This window comes from Chlorocebus sabaeus, chromosome 6 (assembly GCF_047675955.1).
Source record: "Chlorocebus sabaeus isolate Y175 chromosome 6, mChlSab1.0.hap1, whole genome shotgun sequence".
Taxonomy (NCBI): Eukaryota; Metazoa; Chordata; class Mammalia; order Primates; family Cercopithecidae; genus Chlorocebus; species Chlorocebus sabaeus.
This window is the reverse complement of record NC_132909.1, coordinates 61,345,200-61,368,609: the sequence shown is the minus strand read 5'-3', so window position 1 is coordinate 61,368,609 and position 23,410 is coordinate 61,345,200. Positions and strand designations below refer to the sequence as shown.

The following is a 23,410-nucleotide window of genomic DNA, read 5'->3' as shown; positions in this document are numbered from 1 at the left end:
CCCCGAGGCTCTGAGAGGGAGGTGACTCCCACAGCCCACTCGAAACCCAAGACTGCAACGTGACCACAGGGACAGAGAGGACCAGGGACAGAATGAGATCAGGGATCACAGGAGGCAGCCCAGCGCTGACTGTGATGCTGTTACAAAAACACAATAGTGTCCTTCCATTTTAATACAATCTCATGGATTTTAGTGCATTCGGAGACTTGTGCAGCCATCAGCTCTGTCTGATTCCAGAACATTCCGTCACCCCAAAAGGAAGCCTCGTTCCCATCAGCCGTCACTCTTCATCCCCTCCGCTGGCACCGAGGTATCCCCTCCCTCCCTGTCTCTGTGGATGGGCCTGTCCTGGACATTTCGTAGAAATGGGTCACACACCGTGTGGCCTTTTGTGTCTGGCGTCTCTCACTAAGCGTGACGCCCTCAAGGTGCATCCGTGCTGTGGCCTGGGTCAGAGCCTCGCTCCTGTTCACAGCTGAGTCACGTTCCAGTGCGTGGAAGGACCACGCTGTGTTTATCCAATCATCTGTCCACAGACACTTGGGTACTTTCCACCTTTTAGCTATTATGACAATTTTTTAAAATACAATTTATTATTATTGTTGTTTTTTGCAGAGATGGGGTCTTGCTATATTACCTGGCTGGTCTCGAACTCCTGGACTCAAGCAATCCTCCCGCCCTGGCCTCCCAGAGTGCTGGGGGTGCCAGGCATGGTAGCTCACCCCTGTAATCTCACCATTTTCAGAGATTGTCTCTAAAAAACAAAGAACAAAAACTTGAAAGCCAAAGTTCTTGTGATTACAGAAGTGAACCACCACGCCCAGCCAAGACACTTTTTTTAGATTTATTTTTTAACTCTTTGTTATTTACTAGAGATGGGGTCTCACTCTGTCGCCCAGGGTGGAGTGCAATGGTGTGATCACGGCTCACTGAAGCCTCTAGTTCCTGGGTTCAGGCGATTTGTCTCCCACAGCCTCTGAGTAGCTGGCACTACAGGCATATTGTGACAATCTTATTATCTTTGAGACAAAGTTTCAATGCAAAAGGTGACTTTGCTTTCTTGTTTTTTTTGTGTGTGTTTTTTTGAGACGGAGTCTTGCTCTGTGACCCAGGCTGGAATGCAGTGGCACGAACCTGGCTCTGCCTCCCAGGTTCAAGCAATTCTCCTGCCTGAGATTCCCGAGTAGCTGGGATTACAGGTGTGTGCCAACTCTCCTGGCTAATTTTTGTATTTTTAGTAGAGATAGGGTTTCACCATGTTGTCTGGGCTGGCCTCAAACTCCTGACCTGAAGTGATCCACCCGCCTTGGCCTCCGAAAGTGCTGAGGATACAGACGTGAGCCACTGCGCCCAGCCTAAAAGGTGACTTTGGGTAAATACACAAAGACTGGCTGAGGTCCTGCCTCTGGGCCTTTGCACACACTGTCCGCCGCCCACCCCCCACACGGCCCCGATGAACCGCTCTTGCAGATTGCAGCCGAGCTCCCCCACTCAGCCCCTTCCAACTCAGCTCAGATGTCACCTGAGTTCCTGGCCAGGAGGCTGTGGTGCCCTTTGTGACTCTTTCCTTGCCTGACTCCTCCCCAGGCTGCAGCGCCTAAGGGCAGGGGCTGGGTCTGTCCCAGTCATCACCAGGACCAGTGCTGGGCCCAGAGCAGGGAATCTCCTGGGACCGTGTCATTGGCCACACTCAGACATGTGTGCGCACACGCATGCATAGCCCTGCGCTTGCACCTGCACACCTGTGCACCCCTGTGTCACCAGACACATGCGTTTGGGCCCGAGTCTCTCAGGAACTGACCTCTGCTCCCTCGCCAGACCCTGGTCAGACCCCAGTCTCTGTCCCAGTGGCCGCATCAACGTGTCGAGTGGTCACTCACTCCAGGGGCTCTGCTGGGATGTCCCCGCCGGGTGTGGGCGCTCCTTGGGGAAGCCGGTGACCCCCAGGCCCCGACCGCAGCCCCAGCGAGACCCCAACACCAGCTCCTGCCAGCCCTGGATAGCCATTGGTACGCTGGTCCCGCGCAGCGCCTTTTCCGCCCGGAGGATCCGGAGGGAAGTCATCTCCCTCCTGCCGGCTGTTACTGCCGCCTCGGTGCCCGCCGCGGGCAGGGGGTTGGGGGAAGCTGCTGGGGGAAAGGAGGCCAGAGGCGCCCAAAACCCTGAGTGTGGCTTGGGGTGGAACCGTGCCCCTCCACTGATGGCCCAGGGCAGGACTGTGCCTCCCCCCCGACCTTGGCCATCTCAGTTTGGAGGAGGCGCAGCCCCCAGCCCTCGCCACTGAGTCTCAGTGTCCCTGTCTACACCTGTGTTTGAGGAGAAAACCCCTTTGTTCCCACCCTCTGGTCCAAATAGCCCTGATGGAGGGGGGCTCCCTTTTTTTTTTTTTTTTTTTTTTAGAAATAGTGTCTCATTCTGCCGGGCGCGGTGGCTCAAGCCTGTAATCCCAGCACTTTGGGAGGCCGAGACGGGCGGATCACAAGGTCAGGAGATCGAGACCATCCTGGCTAACACGGTGAAACCCCGTCTCTACTAAAAAATACAAAAAACTAGCCGGGCGAGGTGGCGGGCGCCTGTAGTGCCAGCTACTCAGGAGGCTGAGGCAGGAGAATGGCGTAAACCCGGGAGGCGGAGCTTGCAGTGAGCCGAGATCCGGCCACTGCACTCCAGCCTGGGCGACAGAGCGAGACTCTGCCTCAAAAAAAAAAAAAAAAAAAAAAAAAAAAAAAAAAAAAAAGAAATAGTGTCTCATTCTTTACACTCAAGACTGAATGGAGGCTGGGCATGGTGGCTCCTGCCTGTAATCCCAGCACTTTTGGAGACTGAGGCAGGTGGATTGCTGGAGGCCAGGGGTTTTAAGACCAGCCTGGGCAACAGGGTGAGACCCCCCCATCTTGGCAAAATAAAAATTAAAAAATTAGCCAGCATGCTGGCGCGCACCTGTGGTCCCAGCTACTCAGGAGGCCCAGGTGGGAAGATCCCTTGGGCCCAGGAGGTCGAGACCACAGTGTGCTGTGATCACGCCACTGCACTCCAGCCGGGGTGACAGAGCCAGACCCTATCTAAAAAAAAAAAAAAGAAAAAAACTGGGCCGGGCGCGGTGGCTCAAGCCTGTAATCCCAGCACTTTGGGAGGCGGAGACGGGTGGATCACGAGGTCAGGAGATCGAGACCATCCTGGCTAACACGGTGAAACCCCGTCTCTACTAAATATTACAAAAAACTAGCCGGGCGAGGTGGCGGGTGCCTATAGTCCCAGCTACTCGGGAGGCTGAGGCAGGAGAATGGCGTGAACCCGGGAGGCGGAGCTTGCAGTGAGCCGAGATCTGGCCACTGCACTCCAGCCTGGGCGACAGAGCAAGACCCCGTCTCAAAAAAAAAAAAAAAAAAAAAAAAAAAAAGAAAAAAACTGAACAGCTCACACCAGTAATCCCAGCACTTTGGGAGGCCAAGGCTGGCAGATCACCTGAGGTCAGGAGTTCGAGACCATCTTGGCCAAAATGGTGAAACCTTGTCTCTACTAAAAATACAAAAAGTAGCCAGGCGTGATAGCAAACACCTGTAATCCCAGCTACTCGGGAGGCTGAAACACAAGAATCGCCTTGCAGGGGTCCAACAGCCACATGGCAGGAATAAGAGGCTCCAAAAAAGAAAATAAAAAAAAATAAATAAGAAAAACAAAATAGGCCGGGCGCAGTGGCTCAAGCCTGTAATCCCAGCACTTTGGGAGGCCGAGACGGGTGGATCACGAGGTCAGGAGATCGAGACCATCCTGGCTAACACGGTGAAACCCCGTCTCTACTAAAAAATACAAAAAAACTAGCCGGGCGAGGTGGCGGGCGCCTGTAGTCCCAGCTACTGGGGAGGCTGAGGCAGGAGAATGGTGTGAACCCGGGAGGCGGAGCTTGCAGTGAGCTGAGATCCAGCCACTGCACTCCAGCCTGGGCCACAGAGCCAGACTCAGACTCCCTCTCAAAAAAAAAAAAAAAAAAAAAAAGTACAAAAAACTAGCCGGGCGAGGTGGCGGGCGCCTGTAGTCCCAGTTACTCGGGAGGCTGAGGCAGGAGAATGGCGTGAATGAACCCGGGAGGCGGAGCTTGCAGTGAGCTGAGATCCAGCCACTGCACTCCAGCCTGGGCGACAGAGCGAGACTCTGTCTCAAAAAAAAAAAAAAGAAAAAGAAAAACAAAATTAAAAAAAGCAGAAAAAATGAAGAAGTCCCCAACACCACCCTCAGCGGCCGCAGCACTCTGTCCTCTGGCCCCCAACCCAACCCTGACACCTGCTTCTTCCCCAGGCTCCTCTCGCTCACGGGTGCTCCCTCTTTGCCCTGGCTGGCACACCCTTCCCAAGTCTCCTCTGGGCTCTCCCCACCTCTTTTTTTTTTTTTTTTTTGAGATGGAGTTTCGCTCTTGTTGCCCAGGTTGGAGTGCAATGGCACAATCCCAGCTTACTGCAAACTCTGCCTCCTGGGTTCACGCCATTCTCCTGCCTCAGCCTCCCGAGTAGCTGGGACTACAGGCGCCCGCCACCATGCCCGGCTAATTTTTTGTATTTTTAGTAGAGACGGGTTTCACCGTGTTAGCCAGGATGGTCTGGATCTCCTGACCTCAGGTGATCCGCCTGCCTCAGCCTCCCAAAGTGCTGGGATTACAGGCGTGAGCCACCACGTCTGACCTCTCACTGCCTCTTTATAGGGCCTTTCTCCAGCCTTGCCTCTTCAGAGAGGCCTCCCGACTCCTTGACATAAGGCTGCACCCACACTTTTCTCCTTGCTTTGTCTTCTTTTCTTTTCAGTGTTTATGTATGTATGTATGTTATGTATGTAAGTATTTTGAGACAGAGTCTCGCTCTGTTGCTCAGGCTGGAGTGCAGTGGTGCAATCTCGGCTCACTGCAAACTCTACACCCCCCAGGTAGAAGCAATTCTTGAGTCTCAGCCTCCCGAGTACCTGGGATTACAGATGCCCGCCACCATGCCCAGCTAGTTTTTGTAGTTTTAGTAGAGACGAGGTTTCACCATGTTGGCCAAGCTGGTCTCGAACTCCTGACCTCAAGTGATCTGCCCGCCTTGGCCTCCCAAAGTACTGGGATTACTGGTGTGAGCCACCGCGCCTGGCCTTTCAGCATTTATCTATCACCCCAGGCACACCCTGTCTTTATTTTCCTCATTTATGTGTCAGCTCCCTGAGGGGCGGGATTTTGTCTCGGTCCTGCCTGATCTCCAGTGTCCAGAGCATGCCTGGCACACAGTAGTTGCTCAATAAATGCTTTTGATTGAATGAATGAATAAATGTTATATGTATATATGCATGCAGAAACTACATGATCAGAAAAGGGAAAATTCCATAAAAATTGCATCTGGCACGTCAATGTCAACATCCCCAGTGAGCACTTAGTGAGCACCTACGGTGTGCAGCCAGGGCTGGGCCCTCCCTCATCTGTGGCTTCAGGGTCAGGGTGGTGGGGCTGTCCCAGTGGCCTCCGGGCCCCAGGTCTGGGGGATTTCTGGGAGGAGGCCGTGGTGTCGGGGACTGTGTTCCAGGCTGCAGGTGGCCAGGATGCAGACAAAAGTAAGTTCCCAGCTCAGGGGACCCTACGGATCCGGACATCACCACTGAGACGACGCCCAAGCTGGAAATTAAGTGGCTGCAGGCAGGCTGGTGTGGCTGGCGGAGAGGCACCCCAGAGGAGGTGGTGTAGCCCCTGGCATTCTCAGTCTCCCCTCTGGAGCTGCTGCACTGGAGGTAATCACCACGATCATAGCAATATCTGTGACAGTCATCAGGGCTGGGGCTGGGGTGCAGCAGGAGGGAAGGGGCAGCCGCGAACTCGGTGCACGGGCTGGGCAGGAGGCATTGTAACCCTCCTGGACCCTGTTGCCCTGACAGCTGCTCCCTGGGAGACACCAGCCGAGCCTGGGGAGGGAGAGCCATGATCAGGGTGGGGTCCGTTAGGGAGCTGAGTTGGGGAACAGGAAAGGGAAGCCAGGTGGTGGGACCAGCCTAGGCAAACTCTCAGAAGCTGGGCTTGTGGGCGATTCAGGCATTTTTTTTTTTTTTTTTTGAGACGGAGTTCCACTCCTCTTGCCCAGGCTGGAGTGCAATGGCGTGATCTCGACTCACTGCAACCTCCGCCTCCTGGGTTCAAGCGATTCTCCTGCCTCAGCCTCCTGAGTAGTTGGGATTACAGGCATGTGCCACCACACTCGGCAATTTTTTTTTTTTTTTTTTTTTTTTGTATTTTTAGTAGAGATGGGGTTTCTTCATGTTGGTCAGGCTGGTCTCGAACTCCCGACCTCAGGTGATCCTCCCATCTTGGCCTCCCAAAGTGCTGGGATTACAGGCCTGAGCCGCCGCGCCCGGCCGTCTCCACCTGGTTGAAGGTCTTGCCGTTGTAGACGCCCACCGTGCTACCCACCATCGCGGGCAGGAGAAGCGTGTCCCGAAGGTGCGTCCTCACCCCTTCCGGCTTCTCCATGGGCGGAGCCCCCTTCTTGGCCTTGCGCAGGCGCTTCAGCGGCGAGGGCTGCTTCCGCTGCAGGCCCCGGTTCAGCCGCCGCCGGCGCGCACTGTACAGTTGCATCAGCCGCTCGGGGGACGTGTCCAGTAGCTGGTCCAGGTCCACGCCGCGGTAGGTGAAGTTGCGGAAGGTCCGTTTCTTCTACTCTACCTCTGCCATCTTGCTGCATCCTCAGAAAAGCTCTTCAGGCCCTTCTTTTTGAGACGGGGTCTTTTGCTGGTGCCCAGACTGGAAGGCAGTGGTGTGATCGTGGCTCACTGCAGTCTTGACTTCTTGGGCTCCAGCGATCCTCCTGCCTCAGCCTCCTGAGTAGCTAGAAACACAGGTGCACACCACCATACCTGGCTAATTTTTTTTATTATTTGTAGAGATGGGCGTCTTGCTATATTGCCCAGGCTGGTCTCAAACTCCTGGGCCCAAGGGATCCTCTTGCCTCGGCCTCCCAAAATGCTGGAATCACAGGCGTGGGCCACCGTGCCCGGCGAGCTCTGGGCCCAAGCTCTGGGCCTTCCTGCACGGTCACCTGGTGGAGCAGAAACAACCAGCGGCTCCCTGTCCATTTGTCGGTGCACATTCCGGGGCTCCGACGTTGGCTTCCGAGGCCAGAACTGCAGAGTCACCTGCTCTGCGCTCGAGTCTGGAATGTCTCAGACCAGATCCCTTCCTTCAGAGCCTGAGAGAGGGAGAGACCCTGCCCAGGCCTCCCAGGGGCCTGCCCACCCGACAGCCCTTCACTCCCCCACCCTCATTGATCCAGAAATGAAGAGCTTCGGCCCAGGAGCGATCAATGCGCCCTAATGGACATGTATGGCGGGGAGGGGCGCTGAGTCGCAGGAGACACCCTTCCCTGTGCAGAGGGGGAAACTGAGGCCGCTCCCAGGCCCCACGGGTCACTGGCGTGAAGCAGCGCGAGCCTTGCCGCGTCAGGAGTTGCACCTGGAGCAGCCCAGGGAGAAGGAGGGTGGGGACCCTTCGTTCCGGGGCTCATTACGGACACCCCGCCCGGCTGCGTCCGCCCAGGCTGGTCTCTTCCCCAGCTCCGACCGCCCCGCCAGCGTTTGGGGCTTACAGCTCTGCCCTGGGCTCAAGTCCTGGCTCCCACCAGGGGCTGTGGGGCATCCCCTCTGGGTCTGGGGTCCACAGTGCCTGTCTCCAGGCATGAGAGAAGCTTCTAGAGACAATCTGTGAGCATCTTTCAACAGCATCCCCCATCCCTGCCCCTCCCCAGCTCAAGCTCCAAAGCGAGCGTGGATGACAGGAGAGAGGAGGGAGGCATGGGGCGAGTTTATTATCACTCACGGGCTTCCTCCGCCCCCACACCTGGCCTCCCCCGGGGCTTCTGTGATTTTTTTTTTTTTTTTTTTTTTTTTTGAGGCAGGGTGTTTCTGTTGCCCAGGCTGGAGTGCAATGGTGCAATCGTGGCTCGCTGCAGCCTCCACCTCCCAGGCTCAAGCAATCCTCCCACCTCAGCCTCTCGAGTGTCTGGGACCACAGGCATGCGGCTCCATGCTACCTAATTTTTTAAATTTTTGTAGAGATGAGGTCTCCTTGTGTTGCCCAGACTGGTCTTGAACTCCTGGCCTCAGGTGATCCTCCCACCTCAGCCTCCTGAGTAGCTGAGACTGCAGGCATGAGTCACCACATGTGGCTAATTTTTGTATGTTTGTGTGTATTTATTTATTTTCGTAGAGATGGGGTTTCCCCACGTTGCACTGACTGGTTTCCGAACTCCTGAGCTTAAGGGATCCTCCCGCCTTGGCCTCCCAAAGCGCCGGGATTACAGGCATGAGCCACTGCACCCGGTCTGCAGCCCATTTTGTAGATAAGGAAGATGAGGTCAGAGAAGGGGAGTGCCCAGGCCCTGGGCCCTGCAGCCAGGACCCCATTAGGGTCCAGTGGATGGCGGAGGGGAGGCAGCCTGACCACTCCCGACTCCAGCCAGTCACCCCAACCTGGCCTCCCACCCCGGCCTCTGGGGAGAGCAGCACAGGTGCCCGGAGAAGCAAAGAATGATGTTTATTCCTCACATGAGGAGAAGGAGCTGGGGGCGCCCGAGTGGGTGGTCTTGGCGCTGGGCGGTCCTCGTGGCCCCCTAAGCGTCAAAAACCAGAGCTTGTTATGATCTTGTGATGGAGTGGGGGCCAGCCCCTCGCAGGGACGGCTCCGCCCGCCCGCCAGGCACTAGAGTTATGGTTTGCAATATCCCACCCCCCTCCCAGCCTGAGCATTAATGATGGTGGCACCCGAGTCCTCGAGCACCCAGGGCTGTTAGCATCGTCCGTCATGCTTGTGGCTGCGGCTCTAGAAGCTCTGTGGCCAGGAGGGGAAACTGAGACACAGAGAGGTTCACCTCAACCCCTGCGTGAGGGCACAGCAGCAGACATCGGATAAGCCCAGGTTGTGGTGTGCTCTCCACCACCCACTATAGATAAGGCCCCTGTTCTCCGAGCCTCAGTTTGCTCATCTGGAAAACAGGCTACAGTGACGCAGGGTGGGGTCTCACATTCTGGGGGTTCCTGATGAGCAGAATCGCCAGCCCCATGGAGGCAGGCCCTTTGTTGCCTGATCCCCGCCCCCGACCTTCCCTGTGATCCCATTGTCCAGCGCAATGCCAGCAAGCCCTCCGTGGATGTTTGTTGAATGACTGAATGAGCGTGTTGTGCATGGACTCTGAGTCAAGTGCTCTTTCTTGACTGCTGGGCAATACTAGAAGCAGAGGGCTCATTCTCCATCCTTCACTCCTCCGGGAAGGCCTGGGGGGCAGGGGTGTTGGTGGGGACGGCCTCTCGAACGTGAGGGGGGCAGCAGGGGAACTGCAGGAGCCAGTGGTGCTGGCTGGCAGGTCTTTAAATTAAAATACATATATACACCAGATAAATAAACTCGGCCCACATCCTGGTGACAGGCGGAATTAAGTTGCCCAGTTGGGGACCGGGCAGCGAAGGCTGGGGGTGGAAGGGGATGGGGCCGAATTACCAAGGGCGGTAACTCAGCCCCATCCTCTCCCACTTTCTATCCCATGAATATTCCTGAGACCCCTGTCCTGCCGGGTTCCTGGGAGGTGCTGAGGGGGTCAGGGAGTAAAGACCCAAATTCTGAGCCCCCAGTTGGGCACCCGGGATCTGGCTCGGCTTAGAGAGAGACCAGCTGCCCATGGGGTGCCCTGGCTGAGTCAGTGTCTTCGTCTGAAGCAGGGAGACTGTGGCTCCCTCTCCCAGCACAGCGGTTGCCCTTGGCAGTGGGCGTGGGGTGGACCTGGTTCAAGTCCCAGCTGAGCACTCAAGGGCTGGGAGCAGCCTCTGTTGGGTCGGGTACCAGGGAGACCCCGTTCTAGCTCACAGGGAGGCCCCCGTGGGGCCCGCACAGCTGCAGGGTCCTCCCTGGGCCCTTCCCTTCGACCCAAGCCCGGGGAGAGGGGTGGAGGGTGCGGGGGGCAGTTTTCAATTACGGAGAAGCTAATCTCCCAGTGAGGGCCGTTCTGGGGCCCAGTAAATCTATTATGAAAAGCCTCTAAATGTATGTAAAACCGGCCTCCGACAATCCGGGGATTAGGCTGTCGGGAGGGGAAACCGAGGCGCAGGCCGCCTGGCGGATTAGCGCAGCGGGGCCCCTGGAGGGTTGGGGGGAGCAGTCCCCGGAGGTCCAGGGCAGAGGGAGAGAGGTCCTCTGAAGAAGCCAGCACCCATTTTATAGCTGGGGAAACTGAGGCCGGGGAAAGGCCCCCCCCAGGGGTCCCCTCTCAATGTCAAGGGCACTTTTGCCGGCCACTCCTTCCTTTGTCGAAAACCCAGGGGTATCTTCCCACAAGGTGGGCTCGGTGGGTTGGAAGGATGGGGAGCTGGAGACCCCAGGGCTACGCTCGTGGGACCCCTGCACCCAGCTTAAGGCTCCGTGGCCCGGCCTGCATCTCTGCCGGCGTCCCAGACCCTTTGAAGCTGCCGCATCCTTTGGTGCTTCTGAAATGTCTTTTTTAATCACCTACTGTTTGCCAAGCCAGAGGCGGCAAAGGTAACAGAAGAGGGGACGCCAGTGCCCTGGCAGCTCAGGGCACTCGCCGAAGATAAAGGCAGCCAGGAGAGGCCTTTCCCAAGGACTCCCGCTTCCGCTGGGAGGTGGGGAGGAGGAGGTCACCCTACAGTAGTGTGGTGAGGCCACTCCAGGCCCGAGGGAAGGCCTGGTGGCCGAACAGAGACATGAGCTGAGAAGCCCCGTGGCTGCCCTGCTCCTGAGGGTGGCAGGGAGCCCTCAGAGGGTTTGAGCCGAAGTGGCATCTGTGGCGGGACCGTGGACCCCCAAGCCCTTGGGGTCCACGCTTGGGAGCACAGCTTCCTCAGCGTGGCCCCACACTCTCCCAGGCTCACCCAGCCCCCTCGAGTAGGGCCTGCTCACCCTCCTGCCCGTGGGGCCCTTGGTCCAGCAGTTTCCTCTCCTGGACACTGTCCCCACCTGCTGAAGTCCATCCAGGAGCCCCAGTGCATGAGGAGGAGGGGGGGCGATGCCCCTTCTCACCCCCACCTAGTGGAGTTCGCAGGCAGCTGGCAGCTGGAGAAACTGAGGCATGAGGCTGGGAGCGGTGGCTCACGCCTGTAATCCCAGCACTTTGGGAGGATCAGGCTGGTGGATCACCTGAGGTCAGGAGTTCAAGACCAGCCTGGCTAACATGGTGAAACCCCGTCTCCACTAAAAATACAAAAATTAGCCGGGAGTAGTGGCGCGTGCCTGTAATCTCAGGTACTCGGGAAGCTGAGGCAGGAGAATTGCTTGCATCCAGGAGGCGGAGGTTGCAGTGAGCCGAGATTATGCCACTGCACTCCAGCCTAGGGGACGAGAGTAAAACTCCGTCTCAAAAAAGAAAAGAAAAAATTGAGGCATGAGCTGACAGCCCTTTCTGCAGGCCTCGGGCGGCACCCAATGGGGCCTTCCCGGGGCCCCTGGCCTGGCCCGGGTCCAGCCACCAGCTTGTCCCTGCCTCCCAGTTGCTGGGGAATGAAAAGGAGGCGAGTGGTTTCTGTGACTCGTTCAGGCCCAGGCCTCCGAATTCCTCCAAGTCCCAGGCGAGGGGTTGTGCAAAGCTGCAGCAGGGTGGGACCGTCCCAGTGAGGGTGACCCTGGCGTCCGGGCCATGGTGGGCTTGCTCTGTGACCTGGGAGGGGGTGTGTGCCTGTCTGTGACTCAGTTTCCTCGTCCGTGTCATCAGCAACCGCCAGATGCCGTTCCCAGCACTGGGTGGGGGCAGAGGGCCTGAGGGGTGTCGGAGGGGGGCTCCAGGCGCCCCTGCCCCCCACCCGGCCGTCAGTCAGCCTGGCCGGGCCCCCTTCAAGTCGTCACGGCCCAGCAACGGCCACGGGAGGGATTATTCCGGCCTGTCCAGGGTGGACTGAAGTGGAACCGGGGCTGACGAGCGGAACGCGCCCCCACAGACCTGGCCCGCCCGCCTTTGTCTGATGCCAGCCCCCAACCCGCCTGCCGTCATGGACCCTGCCTCCCGTGCCTGAGCCCCATTTCTCTGGGGGCCAGGCTGCCTCCCTCGCGTGGCCCCTGCCTGGCCAAAGCCCTGCAGCTTCTCGGCCCGCTCCAGCTGCTGGCTGCCTCAGTTTCCCCGTCTGCAGCATGGGCGTGCAGGGTCCCTCTCGTCGGCTCATTGGCGGCTGAACGGGGGCTGTGTGGGCAGAGGCGCCTGGCGGGGGCACAGGCTCTCCCGGGGCTTTCCCAGGGTGCTCAGGGGTCCCTCTGCCCGGTCCCTCCACTGAGCCTTTGTCCAGGAAATTCGAGGTGGCAGGGAGAACGGATCCGCTCTCGGCCTGAATGGAGCCGCAGCAAATGCTGTTGACCCCTGACCCCAGCCTCCTAATCCCGGGGTCGAGGCTCTCACCAGAGAGGGGCCCTGGGAGATGAGCTGGGGCACGACCCCCGCCCCGGGCACCAAGGGGGGCTTCCGGGTCAGGGTGTGAGGGGCTGCAGGAGGACGCGGCTGCCCCGTTGGCCACGTGCCCGGTCATCACCTCTCAGAGGCCAACACGGGAAACTGAGGCGTGGAGGAGCCCTTGTAAGCCCCACAGCTCTGGGGTGGGAGCCAGGCCCGGCCGCCTGCACGGAGGGACACAGGGCCAACAGCTGCCCCTCTGTGTCACCAAACAGGAATTCCGGGACATCTGGCTGGTCCTGGAAGGCGCGGCTAGCTTCTAAACCCCGAGTCTTCAGGAACCCCTCTGGGTACCTGGCCCCTGTGTGTCCCCCCAGGAGCCCCTTGTCCGGAATAGGGGGAGGGGCTTTTCTGGCCACCCTCTGCCGCTCTAGATTTACCCAGCGTCTTCAGGAGGAAGAAATGAATGAAGTGAAAGGAGGCGTCCTCATGCCTGCCAGCTGCTGCAGTTGAGCCCCCATGCCTTGTGGCTACTTAGAGGCCTCAGCTAGCAGCATCCACCGCAGATTAAAAGATTCTCCGTCGCAGGCTGGGACGCGCTCACACGCTTGGGCGCCCCTGCTCCCCGGTGGCCGTGTGTCTGTTCCACCCTGCCGAGCTGTTCCCCACGATCAGTTTCAATTTGGCCTGGTCTCTGCTTCTGCAGCACGACCCTCCTTGGGGGCTGGTGGAGGGGAAGGAGTTGCTGGCTTCCGCAGCCCTCCCTCCAGGTCCCTGGGACCGTCGCCTGCGATGAGAGAGCTCCGCTGGCCTGCCTCTTTTTTCCGGGCCTCAGTTTCTCTGGGTGTGGAACGAGGACGCAGGGTAGCGCAGTGTGGAGCCAGCCTGATTTTCATCCAACCTCATGCAGTCACCGAACGCCCGCCATGCGCCTGACCCTGGGCTGAACCCTGGGGCACCGTGGGGGTCACGGCAGGCAAACTTGAGTCGGAGGCGGAGGAAGGGGAGGAAGAGCGTTCCTGCAGGGGTGAGGCTGTGTGCAGAGGGGTAGAGAGGGGGAGGCAGGAGGGAGCATCCAGCCCTGGGGGAAACGGTTAAGGTGAAGCCACAGAGGAGGGTGCACGCGCCCAGGCAACAATATTACTCGACAGCTAACGTTTCTGTATTTATTTATTTATTTATTTATTTATTTATTTATTTATTTATTTTTTTGAGACGGAGTCTCGCTCTGTCGCCCAGGCTGGAGTGCAGTGGCCGAATCTCAGCTCACTGCAAGCTCCGCCTCCCGGGTTCACACCATTCTCCTGCCTCAGCCTCCCCAGTAGCTGGGACTACAGGTGCCGCCACCTCGCCCGGCTAGTTTTTTGTATTTTTTAGTAGAGACGGGGTTTCACCGTGTTAGCCAGGATGGTCTCGATCTCCTGACCTCGTGATCCACCCGTCTCGGCCTCCCAAAGTGCTGGGATTACAGGCGTGAGCCACTGCGCCCGGCCTCTGTATTTAGTTTTTGAGACAGAGTCTCACTCTGTCACTCAGGCTGGAGTGCGGTGAGCTGAGGTGCCATCTCAGCTCACTGCAGCCTCAACCTCCCTGGCTCAAGTGATCCTGCTATCTCAGCCTCCCATGTAACTGGAACCACAGGTGCCACCATGCCGGGCTAATGTATTTATTTATTTGTTTATTTAGAGACAGAATTGCTCTGTCGCCCAGGCTGGAGTGCAATGGTGCAATCTTGGCTCACTGCAACCTCCACCTCCCGGGTTCAGGTGCTTCTCCTTCCTCAGCCTCCCGAGTAGCTGGGATTACAGGTGCACCCCACCATGCCTGGCTTATTTATTTATTTATTTTTGAGACAGTCTTGCTCTGTCACTCAGGCTGGAGTGCAGTAATGCGATCTCAGCTCACTGCAGCCTTGACCTCCCTGGCTCAAGTGAGCCTCCCATCTCAGCCTCCCAAGTAACTAGGACCACAGGTGTGCACCACCACACCCGGCTAATTTATTTGTTTATTTATTTAGAGACAGAGTCTTGTTCTGTCGCCCAGGCTGGAGTGCAGTGGTGCAATCTCAGCTCACTGCAACCTCCACTTCCCGAGTTCAAGCGATTCTCCTGCCTCAGCCTCCCGAGGAGCTGGGATTACAGGCACCTGCCACCACACCCAGCTAATTTTTGTAATTTTAGTAGAGATGGGGTTTCACAATGTTGCCCAGACTGGTCTTGAACTCCTGAGTGCAAGTGATACACCCCACCTCAGCCTCCCAAAGTGCTGGGATTACAGGTGTGAGCCACTGCGCCCGGCCAATAGCCAACATTTATTGAGTGCTTACTGTGTACCATATGTCGGCCAGCAGGCTTTCCCTGCCTCATCTCCCTGGAACCTCCCAAGGATCCTCTAATACCCATTTTACAAATGAGGAGACTGAGGCCACAGACAGAGACCGCTGGGAGGTGAGGGAAGGAGGCCACGGCCATGCTGGCGTTGGCAGCACTGGGGTTTCGGACCCAGCTCAGACCTGTCCGGGCCCCGGCAGCACTGGGGTGCGGCTGGCTCCTTCTGCGCCCTGCGTTCCTTCCTTTCAGGCCTCCAGGCTTCCCTCCTTTTCCGGGGTGGCCGTGGAGGAACCTACATGGGCTCCTGGGTGCTGGAGTTCGATCTGAACCTTCCCGCTCATTCTGCGTGACCCCGGGGGCGTGCCTGGCCCTCCCGTGCCTCAGTTTCCCTGGCCGCACCTGCCGGACTGTGCGTCCCCCGACCCCCCACAGCCGGGGCGCCGTCTCTGGGCCCCCCGCGGCTCCGGGCTCTGGCCGCCGCTAGGTGGAGCGAGGAGGCCGGTGGAGACGGCGGCGCGGGCAGACGCGCGCTCGGAGCTGCAGAGGCCGGGAGCCGGACTGGCGCGCGGGCAGGGCTGCGTGGACACCCGCAGACAGCGGGTGGACCCGTGGACACCCGCCCCGCAGACAGCGCCCCTGGGAGGCCCAGCCGGACAGTCTGCAAGGGGCCCGCTCGGGGCGCAGGAGGGCGGCGTCCGGGGCGCGTGGTTTGGGTCGGTTGGGACCGGGATCCCGGAGCAGGCAGGCTCAGAGGTCTGGATGGTCAGGGCGGCCTCAGGTGCTGGGGAGCCCCCCTGGCTGGACCTGGGGTCCTAGCTTCATGTCCACCTCCTGGAGCCTCAGGTCTGGGTCTGATGCCCCAACAGGAACCCCAAGCCCTGGCCACCACCCTTCCTCACCTCTGCTGCCCCTCCACTGCCCCGGCCAGTGGTTTGTGCCATAATCCTCTTGGGAGACCCATTTTTCATAGGAGGAAACTGAGGCACAGAGCGTTCTGTCAGTCACAGAACAGCTGGGTCCCTCCTGTGTGATGAGCGCCCCTGGGTCCTCCTGTGTCGTGACCACACCCGTGTCCACTTTCTGGGTCGTGGGCTGCACAATGTCACCGCTCCAAATACCCTCCCGTGGGTGCTGTGGGTGGTTTCCTTGGTCTTGGGACGGTCCTCTCTACTCAGGCAGGGATACCTGTCTGGGTTCACCCCTTACTGCCGCTGCAAGGCAGGGCTGGTGAGGCCGTTTACACCCTGGGGGCCGTCTGGTGCGGCTGCAGCTTCCCACATCACAGCTGAGGACAGGGTCCTACCCACAGGTGCCCTTGGTGGGTTCAGCTGGCCCCTGCTGCGGGATCCTGGTTGATTTCCGGTACTCCTGGCCTTGCCGCTGTCATTCCCTCTGGGCGTGATGAACACCTGCTGTGCCATGCTCTCGGGCAGCTCTCCGGGGTCATGGAAACTTCTGTGCCTCAGTTTCCTCCTCTGGAATGTGCAAATCCTTAGAGAAATAAGCTGGAAGACCTGGGAGCAAGCAGGCTTGGGTTTCCAGGTCGGGGGGCCAGATACAACCCCAAGACTTTGGGAGGTAAAGAGACACCTGCTGCTCCATCTGGACCCATGCCCGCGAGCTCTGCTGCTCTGCACCTGGCCCCTGACCCTGTCCACTTGCCCCCTATGGGTTCAAGGCACCAGGAATCAAGAATCCGGCCCTCTGGGCCAGATGCGGACTCGGTGGCTCACGCCTGTAATCCTGGCACTTTGGGAGGCCGAGGTGGGTGGATCACCTGAGGTTAGGAGTTTAAGACCAGCCTGGCCAACGTACTGAAACCCTTCTCTACTGAAAATGCAAAAATTAGGCCGGGTACGGTGGCTCAAGCCTGTAATCCCAGCACTTTGGGAGGCCGAGACGGGCGGATCATGAGGTCAGGAGATCGAGACCATCCTGGCTAACACGGTGAAACCCTGTCTCTACTAAAAAATACAAAAAATTAGCTGGGCGAGGTGGCGGGCGCCTGTAGTCCCAGCTACTCGGGAGGCTGAGGCAGGAGAATGGTGTAAACCCGGGAGGCGGAGCTTGCCGTGAGCTGAGATCCGGCCACTGTACTCCAGCCTGGGCGACAGAGCGAGACTCTGTCTCAAAAAAAAGAAAAAAAAAAAGAAAGAAAAAATTAGCCAGGTGTGGTGGCGCGGGCCTGTAATCCCAGCTACTCAGGAGGCTGAGGCAGGATAATTGCTTGAACCTGAGAGGTTGAGGTTGCAGTGAACCGATCACGCCCCTGCACTTTAGCCTGGGGATAGAGTGGGAGGGAGGGAAGGAGGGATCGATTCAGCCCTCTTTCCTCCCCTTCCCGCTCACTCCGACCCAACCTCCCAGTTCTGTCTTTAGAACAAGCTGCTTTTGTCTCTGCCCCAGGGACTTTGCACAGCCTGCTCTGTCCCTGCACGTGGCCAGCCCAGCAGCTCCCTCGCTGCCCACCTGTGGCTGGCCACATCCCTCCAATCTTCAGACACCCATTTTTTTTTTCTTTTTCTTTTCTGTTTTATTTTTTGAGATGGTGGGGGTGGTCTCGCTATGTTGCTCAGGCTGGTCTCCAACTCCCGAGCTCAAGCGATCCTCCCGCCTCGGCCTCCCAAAGTGCTGGGATCCCAGGCATGAGCCACCTCGCCTGGCCCTGACACCCATTTTTATGTTCAGTTTGACAATATTTGTGACAAGTGAGTCAGAGATGACACAGCAAGGGGACGAAGACATGTTCCCTTCCCTCTAGAAAGTCGCAGTCACGCACGGAAGACAGAAGGCTTGCAGCACACAGCGATGGGATAAAGGAACCAGCTCTGCAACAGAGTGGCTCTCAACTTTCCTTCACTGAGATATAATTCACAGACCATGAGGTTCACCTGCTTATAGGTGTAATCCAGTGACTTTTAGCGTATTTGCAGAGTTGTGCAAACATCACCTGTCTAGTTCCAGAACGTTCTCATCACCCCAGAAGGAAACCCCATCCCCATTAGCCGTTGCTCCCTGTCCCCACCCCAGCCCCGGCACCCGTGCATCCCCTCCCTGCCTCTGTGGATTGGCCTGTCCTGGACATTTCATAGAAATGGGATCACAGACTGGGTGCAGTGGCTCACACGCCTGTACTCCCAGCACTTTGGGAGGCCGAGGCGGGTGGATCACCTGAGGTCAGGAGTTCAAGACCAGCCTGGCCAACATGGTGAAACCCTGTCTCTACTATCAATACAAATAAATTAGCCGGGCGTGGTGGTGGGCGTCTGTAATCCCAGCTACTTAGGAGGCTGAGGCAGGGAGAATTGCTTGAACCTGGGAGGCAGAGGTTTCAGTGAGCCAAGATTGTGCCACTGTAGTCAGCGTGGGCAACAAAGCAAGACTACGTCTCAAAAACAAAAACAACCTGAAACTCAGATGGTGACCCTCCCCTGCCTCAGTCCTACGATGGCTCTCTGTGCCCCAGGATTAACTCACACTCCCGGGCCTGGCTGGGCACAGGGCAAGGCCAGAAGAACCTGAAAAAGCCAGAGGGTCCCGGCTCAGCGAGGAATGGGAGGTGCTTCCTTCTATCCATATAGGAGCCTAAGAGAGCTGCGAGAGTGGGAAGTGGGGTTGCCCCGATTTTCCAGGGCAGGAAACCAAGGCTGGGGGTTGGGGCTAACACCCAGGTCAGGGCCCCGGGTCTCGCTGCCCAGAGGCTTCGGTGAGTGAGGCTTATGGCAGCATGAAGCTGCGCCCGCCGGACCCGCCTCCCGCCTGCCATTCCTGCTGGGGAGGGAAGGGCCGCTCTGGGCGGCTCAGGGGCCCCGCCGCTGTTTCCGGGCTCTTGGTCGGGTGGGGAGGGCTGTTGTCAGTCCCCCTGAGACCGTGGGGAACACTGCCTGCCTAATGAGGGTCCCTGGGGCCTCTGCCCAGTTCGGACCAGGGAATAAAGGCCTCTTCTTCCATTCCGCTGTTTCTCCGCCCCCCGCCATAATAGGATTGAGACTTTTGAAGTTAATAGGAAACGGGGCAGGCTCCCACGTAGAGAATACGGACGCGGAGGGCTTAGAGGGCCCTTTGTGAGCCCGGCCAGGAGGCTCCCCCCGCCGGCCGGCCGTGATGAAAGCACCGTGAAATACACAGTGTCAGGACGCCCCTTGACCATGACAGGCCTCTTTACTTAAAGAAAAGAAGGGGGGAAAATCCCCCAGCAGTTGTACATGTGCATGTGAACGCACATGTATGTGTATGCAGCGCTCTGGCCCGGCCGGCCGCTGGGACGCTGTCCACACGGTGCGCACCCGAGGCCTCTGCTCAGCCAGGAGGGTTGGGATTCATTCCAGCAGCCAGGAGTTCGCTTTTCTTTCTTTTGTTTTTGTGTTTTGAGATGGAGTCTTGCTCTGTCACCCAGGCTGGAATGTAGTGGCAAGATCCCTGCTCACTGCCACCTCCGCCTCCCAGGTTCAAGCGATTCTCCTGCCTCAGCTTCCCGAGTAGCTGGGATTACAGGCACCTGCCACCATGCCCAGCTAATATATATATATATTTTTTTAAATTTTTATTTTAGTAGAGACAGGGTTTTGCCATGTTGGCCAGGCTGGTCTCGAACTCCTGACCTCAAGTGATCCGCCCACCTCGGCCTCCCAAAGTGCTGGGATTACAGGCGTGAGCCACTACGCCTGGCTGAGTGTGGGGTTTTGGATGCTGGGCCTGAGAGTCAGAGGCCGTTCATCACTCAGGGTAGGCAGCCCCACCCAAGGCTCACTCTTCTCCACTTACGCACCTCCAGAGACGGCAGGCTCACCACCTAGCAAGGCTCCTAGACAAGGCTTCCTTGCGTGTGGCTCCAGAAGGCGGCGAAGGTGACACCTTTCAATGTCACTGAGGAAAAATGACAAGGGACAGAAGGGAAGGCATTTTTTGTTTTTGTTTTTGAGACATGGTCTCACCCCCATTCTCCAAGCTGGAGTTCAGTGGTGCAATCTCACCTCATTGCAGCCTCCACCTCCTGGGCTCAAGTGATCCTCCCATCTCATTTTTGCATTTTTTTGTAGAGATGGGGGTCTCACTACATTGCCCAGACTGGTCTCGAACTCCTGGGCTCAAGGGATCCTCCTACCTCAGCCTCCCAAAATGTTGGGGTTACAGGGGTGAGCCACCGCTCCTGCCTCAGCCTCCTGAGTAGCTGGGATTACAGGCGCCTGCCACCGCACCCAGCTAATTTTTGTATTTTTAGTAGAGACAGGGTTTCATCGTGTTGGCCAGGCTGGTCTCGAACTCCTGACCTCACGTGACCTGCCTGTATCGGCCTCCCAAACTGCAGGGATTACAGGTGTGGGCCACTGTACCCGACCCAAGAAGGCAATTTCTAAAACGGCTTTATTGAGATATTCACGTAGCATACAGTTCATTCATTTAAAGTATACAATTTTTTTTTTTTTTGTATTTTTAGTAAAGACAGGATTTCACCGTGTTTGCCAGGCTGGTCTCACACTCCTGGTCTCAGGTGATCCACCCACCTTGGCCTCCCAAAGTGCTGGAATTACAGGCGTGAGTCACCACACCCGGCCTAAAGTATCCATCAACCCAATGAACTTTCTATTTTTTTTTTTTTTTGAGACGGAGTCTCGCTCTGTCACCCAGGCTGGAGTGCAGTGGCACCATCTCGGCTCACTGCAAGCTCTGCCTCCTGGGTTCACACCATTCTCCTGCCTCAGCCTCCCGAGTAGCTGGGACTATAGGCGCCGCCACCTCGCCTGGCTAATTTTTTGTATTTTTTTTTTTTTTTAGTAGAGACGGGGTTTCACCATGTTAGCCAGGCTGGTCTCGAACTCCTGGCCTCAGGTGATCCACCCGCCTCACCCTCCCAAAGTTCTGGGATTACAGGTGTGAGCCACCACGCCCAGCCTAAAGTATACGATTGATTTGTTTTATTTTCTTCACAAAGCTGTGTGTCCATCAACCCAATCAACTTTAGAACATTTCCATCACCCCAAGAGGAAACCCCGTTCCCTCCCCAGCCCCAGCACCCACACATCCCCTCTCTGTCTCTATGGATGGGCCTGCCCTGGACATTTCATAGAAATGGGATGACACACTGCACGGTCTTTTGTGTCTGGCGTCTCTCACTGAGCGTGGCGCCCTCAAGGTGCATCTGCGCTGTGGCCTGGGTCAGAGCCTCACTCCTGTTCACAGCTGAGTCGTGTTCCAGTGGGTGGAGGGCCGTGCTGCGTTTGTCCCATTCTTGTGTTGATGGACATTCGGGCTGTTCCAGACGTTTCTGAGTGTGCAGGGAATGCTGTTCTTGCAAACTCTTCCAATGGCCCTGGATTTGGGCCTTTGACCCTCACAGAAGGCCAGGCAGAGGCCAGGCAGGTCCTACCAAGGCCAGAAGCAGCAGACACGTTCCCCAGCAGGGCCTGGCGTGCGTTCGGGGCATGATACATGGAAACAGCTTCCAGGCGTGGCCCTTTGTCTCCCAGCTGGCCCCGCCACTTCCGGAGGTGACCCCGCCACCCTGTGACGCTGTTTCTCTGTCGGCAAAGGTGGCGGTGATGGGGGCTCTATGGCGGCAGCTGTTGTCATGGCGTGGCAGCTGCACACAGGAGGGCTCGCCCACGGGAGGGAGGCTTTCCGCAGGCGGTCCCTGCCCCTGTTTGAATGCTCCTGCAGACGGCCGTGTCATTCCCGTACCGCTGGCGTTGGAGGGCAGGTTGGGTGGGTGGAGAGGGTGTCTCTGTGTCCAGGGTTCCCCAGATTTCCATTCAGACCCATGGGAAGGCGACTTCCCTGCTGTAGGCTCCAGCATCGGGAGGGGTGGTCCATGTGGAGCGACGTGTGGCCCTGTCCCCTCTACGGGAAATCCCGGGGAAAGGAGGGTGAAGGGGGCGGGAGTGTCCCGGAATCTGGCTGAGCTTTTGTGGCCCCCATGGATGCCTGCAGCCCGCCCAGCGGCACGGGAAGCCCCCTTGCCCGCCGGCTGGAAGGGGAGGGAGGCCAGTGGCAGGAGGCGGATGGAGGGGCTGCTCTTCCCTGGGGGCGCCCGGGGGAGACCTGTCCCTGCCAGAGCACGGCGGCCGGCCGCCCCCTGGCCCTTTGGTGGCAGCTGTGCCCTGTGGCGGGCAGGGTGATGCGTGGGTCACCTGCCCCTGCGGCGGGCCCTGCGCCCTCCTGTCTTCTCAGACCCTCCAGAGGAGGCAAAGGGGATCTCCCAGGCAGAGTGAGAACATGTCGTTCCTTCAGGGGCAGCGAAACCAGTGCAGGTACTGCCCACCAGGGTCAGACATCAGAGGGACAGAGACAGAGAGAGACAGAGACAGTCAGAGACAGAGAAAGACAGAGAGAGACAGAGACATTCAGAGACAGAGAAAGACAGATAGAGACAGAGAGAGAGAGACGGATGGAGGCAGAGAGTCAGAGATGGAGGAGAAAAAGACAGAGACAGAGAGGGAAACAGAGAGTCAGAGATGGAGGGAGGAAGAGACAGAGAGAGAGACGGTGATAGAGAGAGAGAGACGGAGATAGAGCCAGTTAGAGAGAGACAGAGACAGAGGGAGACGAGGGAGATAGAGAGGGAGACAGAGATGGAGATAGAGGGAGACGAGGGAGATAGAGGGAGACGAGGGAGATAGAGAGAAAGGGAGACGGAGACGGAGATAGAGACAGAGACAGAGGGAGACGAGGGAGATAGGGAGACAGAGAGAGATGGAAGGAGGGAGAGACAGAGAGACAGAAACAGAGACAGAGAGACAGAGAGAGACAGAGGGAAACAGAGAGGGAGAAACAGAGACAGAGAGGGAAAGAGACCGGGGGTGGCTGTGCAGGGCAGTGGGCCGAACGCTGCATCCCGGCTTCCTGGCCCCTGGGCCCCCGTCTCCCAGCTGTGATTGGCCTGCTCTGGCCTTGGGCTCCACCTGACTTTTCTGGGTTTGGGGTTGAGGGTGCAGGAGGCCCTGGCACGACAGGACTCTGGGTCCCCAGGGGCCGCCTCACCATCCCACCCCGGAGTCACCGTACTCGGGCATCTCCCCATCAGTGGGTGACACGTGCCCAGCGGGGACTCGGGAAGGGGCTGGGGCACCTTGGGCTCTTCTCAGCCCAAGCGTCCCAGGAGCTTGTCAAGGGGCCCACAGCTAATGCTCAGGGGAACCCGCCTCTCCCAGGTGCGAGCCCAGGTGGGGCGGGGGAGCCTCAGGCCCTGCCCTCGGGTGCTCACAGCGTCTCTGGGACCTAGCAGAGGTCGATGAGGGCTGAGGAAGCTTCATGCTGGGGTCTCGGTGCAGGAGGTTGGGGAGGGGATGAGAAAAGGCTTGAGGGGAGGGCCCGGATCCATTAATAGACACTGAGGCTGCTTGGTGTCTCCTTGGAAGATCTGTTCACATCCTGGACCGCGAAACTTGTGAACGGGACTTTATTTAGAAATAGGGCCTTTGCGGCCAGACGCATTGGCTCACGCCTGTAATCCCAGCACTTTGGGAGGCCGAGGCGGGCGGATACGAGGTCAGGAGATCGAGACCATCCTGGCTAACATGGTGAAACCCCGTCTCTACTAATGATACAAAAAAAGTAGTCGGACGTGTTGGCGGGCACCTGTAGTCCCAGCTACTAGGGAGGCTGAGGCAGGAGAACGGCGTGAACCCGGGAGGCGGAGCTTGCAGTGAGCGGAGATCGCGCCACTGCACTCCAGCCTGGGCGACGGAGCGAGACTCCGTC

At 58.1% G+C, this 23,410-nt stretch overlaps 2 pseudogenes; both read right to left on the bottom strand.

Moving 5' to 3' along the window:
- Nucleotides 1-1,872: 1,872 nt before the first annotated feature.
- On the bottom strand, nt 1,873-6,679 carry LOC140711782 (small ribosomal subunit protein uS19 pseudogene; annotated as a pseudogene).
- An 8,514-nt stretch (nt 6,680-15,193) lies between these two features.
- LOC140711781 (uncharacterized) lies at nt 15,194-22,722 on the bottom strand (annotated as a pseudogene).
- Nucleotides 22,723-23,410: the final 688 nt, after the last annotated feature.